The sequence below is a fragment of the Schistocerca americana genome, chromosome 2 (assembly GCF_021461395.2).
Source record: "Schistocerca americana isolate TAMUIC-IGC-003095 chromosome 2, iqSchAmer2.1, whole genome shotgun sequence".
NCBI lineage: Eukaryota > Metazoa > Arthropoda > Insecta > Orthoptera > Acrididae > Schistocerca > Schistocerca americana.
In genome coordinates this window covers 19,535,265-19,546,671 of record NC_060120.1, presented here as the reverse complement: position 1 = coordinate 19,546,671, position 11,407 = coordinate 19,535,265, and the positions used below count along the sequence as shown (strand labels likewise).

General features: G+C 49.2%; 1 non-coding gene across 1 annotated transcript; it reads right to left on the bottom strand.

The window, feature by feature from the left end:
- Window positions 1-384: 384 nt before the first annotated feature.
- Window positions 385-459, bottom strand: Trnat-ugu. Its single transcript has one exon. It is a non-coding gene; the product is annotated as a tRNA-Thr (tRNA).
- Between the last annotated feature and the right edge of the window lie 10,948 nt (window positions 460-11,407).

Genomic DNA, 11,407 nt, shown 5'->3' with positions numbered 1-11,407 from the left:
AGCGTAGACGAAAAGGGAAGAAGAAAACTTTGCTTTCCACATCAACGTTATCTATTATGAGATTTTATCATCGATTACGACAACCAGTGTTCCTGATAATTGCTGTAACTGATTGAAAGTCAAATGGATCACATTGTAACGACGCCTAATGTAACGGAATGTGACTCTATCCTCCTTTTTTTCCATAACGATAGCGTGATATAGGTTGTTTCTGTGCTGACACAATCATCACCTGTTCATACTGCAGTGGTGAAACGACATTGACAGTGGTTCCACGCATGGTGTGTAGCCTATGAGATGCACATAGCTGAAATGATAATTAAATGGACACCCTAGCTGCAACCAGGCGTTGATATACTTCATTGGGGACATGTTGAAAATGCGTGCCCCGACCGAGACTCGAACCCGGGATCTCCTGCTTACATGGCAGACGCTCTATCCATCTGAGCCACCGGGGGCACAGAGAATAGTGCGCATGCAGGGACTTATCCCTTGCACGCTCCCCGTGAGACGCACATTCCGAACATGTCCACACCACTACATTCGTAGTGCGCCTAATAGATGTTTGCCCATCATACTCATTACAGCAGGAGATCCCGGTTTCGAGCCCCGGTCCGGGCAAACATTTTCAACATTTCCCCAATGAAGTATATCAACGCCTGGTTGCAGCTAGGGTGTCCATTTAATTATCATTTCATTCTAGCAAAGGTGCATGGTCATCAACGGTAGCCGTTGTTTCGGGAACAGATACTACCGTCATATATAGATGCACATAAAAAATTTGAAGTATGAGTGTTTCTCTAATGTCCGACCTATGTGGTGTAATTTGCTGCTGTTAAGTCGACCATATACCTCTTCGATTACTGCAAGGGCAGGTTCTATACATGGGATATCGCTTGCATTTGTCACACTTACAGTGCGGATGGTGTAAAAATGGACACAGTCACCATCAAGAAGTAAAAATCAGATACTTCTCAATGCAACTTATGACGAAGCTACAACAATTTATTTCAATTAAAAGACAGTACTGTAGTTACATCAGTGTAAGTAAGCCTCCAAGCCACATCTGGAGTGAAGGTTAGGTGGTTTGTCATTGCGAAACTCAAGGCTCGATGTTCATTCCAATTTACACCGCAAATCTTACACTGCACCAGAGGTCCGGTGGAGACGGTGATCTCTTCCTCTTCTCTCCTCTAATTGTCTTCTGTCATTATTTAGTATTAGTAATAGATACTAGATTACTAAGGTACAGTGTAGACGAAGCTCTTCCAAATACATAGGAATCACTCAGCTACCCAACTTCACTAGAGTCCCTGGAAGACGCTTGTGAGCATAGTTTCATGGAGAGACCACTACAATGCGTAATGCTTCACCGAGTGCTCCGGCAATGCAATTCAGCGAGCCGAAATGACCTACCGGAGGTCCCTGCACTCCTTCCAACCGTGCGCCTTTTATCGCAAACAAGTTGTCCTTGTATCTTAGCAAGTCTTTCATCAAGTAAAGCAATGCGAGGGGTTCATGATAACTGATTTTTATCACAGTTTCAGTACCTTCGCATATCGTGGTGCGTGATTAAATAGTTGGCCTAAAATAGTGGTAACTGTGTGGGTTGAAATGCAGCAAACTGTAGTACCTAACGTAGTAGTATTACAGGGGATGGACAAAAATACAAAAACACATAAACGCAACACATAGCCTAACACAGTGTAGCAAAACCGTCGACATGGAAAGCAGCTTACGGTACGGCTTTCACGGGAATCGTTTACCGTTCCTTCCGAAAAAACTATGATGCAGGTGGAAAGCGATTGTTGTTATTATTGTCTTCAGTCCAGAGATTGGTTTGATGCAGCTCTAAATGCTACTCTATCCCGTGCAAGCTTTTTCATCTCCGAATAACTACTACAACTTACATCCTTGTGAATCTGCTTAGTGTATTCACCTCTTGGTCTCCCTCTACGACTTTTACCCTCCACGTTTACCTCCAGTACTAAATTGATAATCCCCTGATGCCTCAGAACATGTCCTACGAATCGATCCCTTCTTCAAGTCAAGTTATGCCACAAATTCCTCTTCTCCCCCAATTCTATTCAGAACCTCCTGATTAGTTACATGAACTACCCATATAATCTTCAGCATTCTTCTGTAGCACCACATTTCGAAATCTTCTATTCTATTCTTGTATAAACTATTTATTGTCCATGTTTCACTTCCATACATGACTGCACCCCATAAAAATACTTTCAGAAGAGACTTCCTGACACTTAACTCTATGCTCGATGTTAAGAAATTTCTCTTCTTCAGAGGCGCTTTCCTTACCAGTGCCAGTCTACATTTTATATCCTCTCTACTTCGACCGTCATCAGTTATTTTGCTCCCCAAATAACATAACTCATCTACTACTTTAAGTATCTCATTTCCTAATCTAATTCACCTGATTTAATTCGACTACATTCCATTATCCTCATTTTGGTTTTGTTGATGGGAATCTTATATCCTCCTTTCAAGACACTGTCCATCCCGTTCAACTGCTCTTCCAGCTCCTTGCTGTCTCTGACAGAATTACAATGCCATCGTCTAACCTCAAAGATTTTTTTTTTCTCCATGGATTTCAATTCCTACTCCAATTTTTTTCTTTTGTTTCCTTTACTGCTTGCTCAATATACAGATTGAATAACATCGGGGATAGGCTACAACCCTGTCTAACTCCCTTCCCAACCACTGATTCCCTTTTGCTGTGGCCTTCTCCACCAGACATCACGGTGCCAAGAGTATCAGCAACCAAACTGACAGCCTGCAGCCGCGGGTTGCCCGCCTTTGCAGGCACACCGAAGCACTACACAACCGACAGGCAATATAGATGAATGGCCACAGCAACAAGCACAACAACAACACCACAGCAAAGACACCAGCGGCCACCAGGGACCACTACCGGCCCACATAAACATAAGGAAGATGTTGCTGCAGATCTCGGAACTATTTTCACAAGTCAACCACATGATGCAAAATAGTTCCGAGGTACTCATCCGCCGAAGCGCTATAAAGGTCGGGGCTCGTCCGCACATCGGCATCTCCGGCGGTACCTCGCAACGAGTACCGCCCTTCGATTCGTGATTTCTGTCACTAATCGAAGTGGTAGGTTTGCAGTTGCCAGGCAGCCAGCCAGCCAGCCAGCCAGTAGATAGCAGCAGCGGTTCAGCCAGCCAGCCAGCCAGCAGCGGTCCAGCCAGCAGCAGCGGTGGCGGCGGCGGCGGCGGCGGCCCCGTCCACGGCAGCAGCAGCTGCGGCGTTCCTGCCAGCAGTCACTAGCGCCAGCCGCGTGGGACTTCGGCCCCCATCTTCGTCCGTATTCGTCCGTCCCCGGTTTTCCTGTAGTGTCTTAGTTCCTACCTGTCATCATGTCAGCCCCCACCACCACTACCACTACCACCACCACCGCAATAGTTTATACTTACCCCTCCGCTGCCACCACCACCATTACATGGTGTGCCCAATCGCCCCCCCCCCTCTCTCCATCCCTCCCTTTCTCACTCTCCGTTTGGCGTCGCTCTTCGTCGCCCCCTCCCCAGCTTCTTCCTCCCGCGCCTCCGCCTCTGATCCTTCCCCCCCACTCCCCCCAGCCCGTCACTGCAGCTCCCGCTAGGGTGGTGGCCCGACAGGCCACTGCCCATGCCCAGCTCTCCCCCTCGCCTTCGCCATCACCGTCATCTCCATCATCGCCATCACTTTCACCATCGCCATCTCTGGCGCCGGCTCCTGCGTCCTGCCACTTCCCACCACCTCCCTGTTGCTCCTGTCCTGCATGTCACCACTCACCCTTCCGCTGCCCTCAAACGCCCTTGTGGCACCACCACCTACTCAGCTCCCAAAAAGACTCCACCCCATCCTCCTTCCCCACCCGCCAGGATGCCATGGATGTCTCCCTGTCTGGCCCTGCTCCCTGGTCCCTCCGCCTCCTTCAACTCTTCCTCCCCCCCTCTTCCTAGAAATACCTCCTCTCTCATCCCGATCCTTCCCTCCTCAAGGCCTGGAACCTCTCCCTCCTCCTCTGTCAACACTTCTCTGGAGCCCCCATCTCCCACCTCACATACTGAAGAGACTCTGTTTTCATCTCCTCTCCAAGCCCCACCCTTCATACTGACATCCTTTCACGCATCCCCATCACCTGGTTTGGCTCCAGCACCTTCCTCAACCCTGCTCCTTCCCCATCTCCTAACCCCCAACACCAACTGCCGTGTCACCCGCCAACCCTCACCGCCGTGTTCACTCGGCTTAGTCCGACGATCACGGAGGAGAAGGTGTTGGCGGAGCTCAAGGCGCATCCCTCGTTGGAGGTCCAGGCAGTCCGCCGCATTTTTAACTCTGCCGGCCCCACCCGCCTTACGCGGGTTTCTCTCGGAAGATGCCCCCTCCATTGACCGCCTCCTGAAGGAGGGTGCCCTCCATTTCAAACAAAGATACAAAGTCGACAACTCCCATTCCCCTCCTCAATCCCTCCGCTGCACACACATCATCTGAGTTACTGCAAGGCCCCCACCTGCCCACACTGTAAGCAAGCATATTTCCACCGGCAGTGCCCTAACCTTCAGTCCCCTCCCTCCTGTAATACCTGTAATCTCCCGCATCCCACCTACACTCAAAAATGTAAAGCCCGACCCCCTCTGACCACTCCTGAACTCACTGTCCCTGTCCACTTCCTCTCCCACATTGACCATATCTTCTCCTCCTACGTGATCGCCGCCAACCTCAACATCCATAGTCGTTCTGCCGCCCAGTTACGGCAGTGGCATCGGTTCCTCTCCTCCCTTCAAGGCGACCTCGTCCTCATTCCCCAGCACACCCGCCCCGAATCCAACTCCACTCTTCTTCTCCTCCCCTAACCTCCTTGGCAGCATAACGGTGGATGTCATGGGCCCCATTGGGGTGACCATCTCCCTGTCCTCCTCAACATTTCAGACGGTCGTCGCTCCCCGCCACGACCCCCGTCATGACCCTCCCCCTGAGAATGTGCTTGATTATTCCTGTGCCGACTGGAATGCCTACCGGGATACCATATCCACACAGGTCGATGGCCACCCTTTCACCTACCACCACCCTGATGATATTACCCATGCCGCCTCCTTTCTCCAGCAGACCTTGTTTGAGGCTGTGGAGGCCCACGTCCCTTCTGTTGCCATCCACCCCCAACGTCCTACCTTACCCCCACAGGCCATCCTCCTCCTCCGTGAATCCTGCTGTCTCTACCGTGCATTCCTCCACACGTGTGACCCGGACACACTACAACCCCACCAGCAACTCCAGAGACACATCCATAACTTGCTCACGGCTGAGAAACGCCAGGCCTGGAGACAGACATGCACCCGTTTAAACGCTACCCTTCCTATCAACTTGTCCAAGTACTGGTCAGCCTTCCGCTAACTTACTGGATCTAAACCCCCCCCCCCCCTTACTATCCTCTCTTTCATGACTACCAACCCTTTCCTGACAACATTAGTAAAGCCAATCACTTTGCATCCTACCTCTCTGATGTCTTTACCATCCCAGACGATCCCCAGTTCGATTACTCCGCTTCCCAGATGTCCGCGATCGAACTGACACCAATGTCCCTCCCCTCGCACCTGGTTTCCAGTACTTGGACGACATTGCACACACAGAACTCAATGCCCCTATCACTACACAGGATCTCATCGTTACACTCCGCATGCAAACACAACACCGCTCCTGGTCACGATCGTGTCACCTGTCGCCACTTCCGCGGAGCTCCTGCCTCTTTCCTCTCCATCCTGGCCAGGCTCTACAATGTAGTCCTGTCCACTGACTACTACCCCGACCTGTGGAAGGCCTCCCGTATCCTGATGTTCCTTAAACCTGGTAAACCACCATCCGCTGTCTCCTCCTACTGTCCCATCAGCCTTACCTCAGTCTTCAGCAAGGTCCTGGAATCCATCCTCACCTGATGCATCCGCCAGCATCTCTGCCAGCACCGCCTCCTTCCCGTTACCCAGTGTGGCTTTCGGCTGTCCTTCTCTTCCGATGACCTTCTCCTTCACCTCACTCATCTCCTCTCCGAACAGCTTAATTCCCGTTGTTCCGCAATCTTCCTCTCCCTTGACCTTAAACGAGCCTATGACCGCATGTGGCATTCCGGTCTCCTCATCAAGCTCCAAACCTTCGCCCTTCCTATCAACTACGTCCGTCTGATCGGCTCCTTTCTTTCCCAACGCTGATCCTACGTCACCACCCACGACACAGATTCCTACACCTTTTTCCCCTCCGCCAGTGTGCCCCAGAGTTCCGTCCTCTCCCCTCTTATGTACGTCTTGTATACGGCGGATGTGCCGCCGCCTTCATCCCCCATCCACCTTCTCCAGTACGACGATGACACCGCCTTGCTTGCCCTCACCCCCACCCTGCAGCGCTCCCAATACCTTCTCCAATCCCATCTTGACCGGTTCACCGCTTGATGCAACCAGTGGTTGCTTAAGGTCAATCCTTCCAAAACTCAGGCGATCATTGTAGGCAAAACCACCCCTTCCTTGATTTCTACATCACCATATATGGCCATCATATCGTCCTCACCCCCACCCTCAAGTACCTTGGTGTCACCCTCGACCATCGCCTCTCCTGGAGCCCCCACCTCCCACATCTATCTCCTCAAGCTCCTTTCCAGCCGTACTTGGGGTCTGGACCCCTCCACCATCCTCCATACCTATAAATCCCTCATTCGCCCTATCCTTTGCTACGCCCATCCTGCCTGCATCTCCGCTCCCCCTACCTTTTACAAATCCCTTCAAATCCTAGAACGCCATGCTCTTCGTCTCGCCTATCACATCCATCTCCCCTCCCCCATGCGGGTCCTGTACGACCTTATTCCCTTCCCCCACCTCCTCCTTTTCCATGAATGGATACGGATCCTCTACACATCCCGTAAACTCGATCCTCCTCACCCACTGGTCTCTCCCATCCTCTCCCGCCCCCATCCGCTGCTGCGTCTGTACTTCCATGTCCCACCTGCTCTCCATCTCTCCACTCTCCATACCCTTTCCCAAGGTGGCTTCCACCAGCTCCCCCTCCCTGATGATGCCCTCCTTCCCTCCATCTACCCCTCCTACCAACTTTGATACTCCCTCCCTCTTCCCATGTTTGTTCCTATGGGCACCCTCTCTCCCTTCTCTCCCCCTTCTCTCCCTCCTCCCTTTCTCCCCACTCCTCCCCCAGACTACCCCCACTCCCCTTCCTCCACTCCTCCTACCATCTCCTCTGCCATTGGCATCTTTGCTCACCCCTCTCCCTCCCCCTCCCCCCCCCCCCTTCCCCTCTCGGCAGGTTCCCGGACTCGCACACGCTACGTGGACATTCGCGCGCTGGAGATCATCGCCACCAGTTTCTCATGTATGTGTCATCGTGTTTGTGTTTAGTGTTCGCCGTCACGCTCCAACGTTCACATGTGCCACCGACATCATCAGTGTTGTGCATCGTGTCGACGGTTTGCAGTGCGGTTTTTCGTCGAGTGTGAACGGCTTCATGTTTTTTATGTTCTGTGTCTACTGTTTGTACCCGCTAAATTGTTCAATCTCTTTTGTGTCTTCTATATGTTTTCTCATTGTTAACTCTGAGGCTGAAGATCAGTGTAAGGTGCTGCTGCCAGCCTACCTGCTGTACAGGTATCAAAATTAAAATAAAGGAAAAAAAAAACGCACATCGGCAGTTCATCGACCGCCAGCAGACTTGGATAGCTGCCGCCTCGGCAGCCTGGCTTGGATCTTCTAGCTGATCTCTGGATTAGGCTTGGTATATCGGAGAAGTCTCTGGCGGAGACTAGTAGGAAATTATTTCACTTGTTTTCTATCTTATTCTAGTATGTACTTGTGATTCGAAGACAGATCACTGTTTTGTGTTGGTATTATACTTGGAGAATTTCTTTTGGTTAATTGAACAGTCCAATAAATTGTTTCAGACTTTGATCGTTAGTTTCTTCTGCTTACGCAGACATATCACCTTTCATGCCCCTCGACTCCTATAATTGCCATCTGGTTTCTGTACAAATTGTAAATAGCTTCTCGCTCCCTGTGTTTGAACCGTGCCGCTTTCGGAATTTGAAAGAGGGTATTCCAGTCAACATTGTCAAAAGAGGGGAAAGCGATTACGCGTAAAAATTCAATAATACTGAGATCTGGTGACTTTGGGGGCCCGGGGTGATGAGACGGTTCTTCCTCGTTCGCACAGAATCAGTCCTGTAGGATGCGGTCCTTGAAACACAGCATCACTGTTGGGGAAGAACGTTGTACCATAGTAGGGGCCTGATCAGTCCCAATCGTCACATAATCAAATGGTTCAAATGGCTCTGAGCACTATGGGACTTAACTGCTGAGGTCATCAGTCCCCTAGAACTTAGAACTAATTAAAACTAACTAACCTAAGGACATTACACACATCCACGCCCGAGGCAGGATTCGAACCTGCGACCGTAGCGGTCGCGCGGTCCCGACTGTAGCACCTAGAACCGCTCGGCCACTCCGGCCAGCTGTCACATAATCCTAGACAGTAATGCGACCTTTGCAGAGTAATCGTAGGACCCATGGAATACTACGATACGTCTGCCCTAATCATCAACGAACCCCTGCTGTGTTTTACTACTGGTATGTGAATCCGGTCAGAAGTTGGAAACAGTGTGCAACAAGACTTCGGCATCACGTTTTCCTGTTACGGGCATTTGCATCGTGGCCAGTGATTTTGGTGGTCCTGCTCGTCTTGCAGTACCCTGCTTACGGAACTCGGTTCACGGTTTTTTGGTGCTGACGGGGTTTGCGAGTGCGACATTCAATTCTGCAGAGACTTTTGCAGCTGTCGTCTCTAAAAGTTTCGTTATAAACACAGCAAAAATAGTTTTGCATCACCCCGATTCCCGAACTCCTGAAGACAGACATAGACTGTAGGTATTACAGGCACAGTCCCTGTGACTGTTCACAGATGTCACTAAACCAGCGCAAAGGTGTAAACAACCATGCATGAGCAGTGCCTATTAGACGGAAGGGGTCCGACAGCCGATCAGTTCCAGTCATTCCACCAGGAAGGAGGCACATGGCTCGTGTTGTCTGCAGTTCAACAATGCCTAGACGGTCAATACCGCGGATCGGTCGCGTCCGCATTGTTACTTTGTACCAGGAAGGGCTCTTAACAAAGAAAGTGTCCAGGCGTCTTCGAGTGGACCAAAGCGATGTTGTTTGGACATGGAGGATATACAGAGAGACAGGAACTGTCGATGACATGCCTCGCTCAGCCCGCCCAAGATCTACTACTGCAGTGGATGACCGCTACCTACGGATTATGGCTTGGAGGGACCTGACAGCAACGCCACCAACAACAGGACTTCGTGTTACGACTCAAACTGTGCGAAATAGGCTGCATGATGCGCAACTTCACTCACGACGTACATGGCGAGGCCCACCTTTGCAACCACGTCACCATGCAGCGCAGTACAAATGGGCCCATCAACATGCTGTATGGACCGCTCAGTATTGTCATCACAATTCTCTTCAGCGATGAGTGTCTCATATGTCTTCAACCAGATAATTGTCGGAGACGTGTTTGGAGGCAACCCGGTCAGGCTGAACGCCTTAGACACACTGTCCAGTAAGTTAGATTAGATTAATACTAGTTCCATGGATCATGAATACGATATTTCGTAATGATGTGGAACGAGTCGAATTTTCCAATACATGACATAATTAGGTTAATTTAACAACATACTTAAGTTAATATAACAACTTTATTTTTTTGTGTTTTTTCTTTATTTTTTATTTTTATTTTATTTATTTTTTTTAATATTTTTGTTTTGTTTTCTTTTTCTTTTTTTTCTTAATTTATATCTAAAAATTCCTCTATGGAGTGGAAGGAGTTGTCATTCAGAAATTCTTTTAATTTCTTCTTAAATACTTGTTGGTTATCTGTCAGACTTTTGATACTATTTGGTAAGTGACCAAAGACTTTAGTGCCAGTATAATTCACCCCTTTCTGTGCCAAAGTTAGATTTAATCTTGAATAGTGAAGATCGTCCTTTCTCCTAGTATTGTAGTTATGCACACTGCTATTACTTTTGAATTGGGTTTGGTTGTTAATAACAAATTTCGTAAGAGAGTATATATACTGAGAAGCTACTGTGAATATCCCTAGATCCTTAAATAAATGTCTGCAGGATGATCTTGGGTGGACTCCAGCTATTATTCTTATTACACGCTTTTGTGCAATAAATACTTTATTCCTCATCAAGGTGCAGGTTCCCTACTGTTTTAGTGGCAATATGTGGCGCCGACGTACCCCTCTGGTGGTCATGGAAGGTGCCTTAACGGCAGTATGGAATGGGAATGCCATCCTCCGATCGATAGTGCAACCATATCGGCAGCATATTGGCGAGGCATTCGTCTTCATGGACGAAAATTCGCACCCCCATCGCGCACCTCTTGTGAATGACTTCCTTCAGAATAACGACATCGCTCGACTAGAGTGGCCAGCATGTTCTCCAGACATGAACCCTATCGGACATGCCTGGGATAGATTGAATAGGACTGTTTATGGACGACGTTACCCACCAACCACTCTGAGGGATCTACGCCGAATCACCGTTGAGGAGTGGGATAATCTGGACCAACAGTGCCTTGATGAACTTCTAGATAGTATGCCACGACGAATACAGGCATGCATCAGTGCATGAGGACGTGCTACTGGGTATTAGAGGTACCGGTGTGTACAGCAATCTGGACCACCACCTCTGAAGCTCTCGCTGTATGGTGGTACAATATGCAATGTGTGATTTTCATGAGCAATAAAACGGGCGGAAATGATGTTGATGTTGATATCTATTCCAATTTTCTGTACAGGTTCCGGAACTCTTGGAACCGAGGTGATGCAAAACTTTTATTGATGTGTGTAATTTTCGTCAACGATCTCATTTCACGGTGATTCAACACACATTTTCTTCCGCGTCGTGACATAGCAGATGATGTTTTGCCGCTTTCCCTGTATGTGGTATGAATCTGCGATGCGGTGTCTCATGAAGCACCAAACACTTTGGCTACTACGGTTGTGGAAGCAACCGCTGTACGAGCACCGACTATTTTCCCACGTTGAAATTCACTTAGCTTCCTCATGATGCTCTCACACCTACACAGAGCGTTGTTCTGACCACAACTGACACTTGCAACATATTGAAGACACTGTACATACGCCGTTCGTGGTCAAATACAACAGCACAACGTACAGGTCTTTCTAGCCTCTCGATTTGTGTGCACGCATGAATTTCTCGCGGTGTTTTCATATTTTTGTTCAACCCCTGTATCTTGCGGTTGGTTCTGTCCGTCTAGAAGAGTCCTCATTCGTACTGTCTCATTTAATCAATGTCGTTTCGTCACGA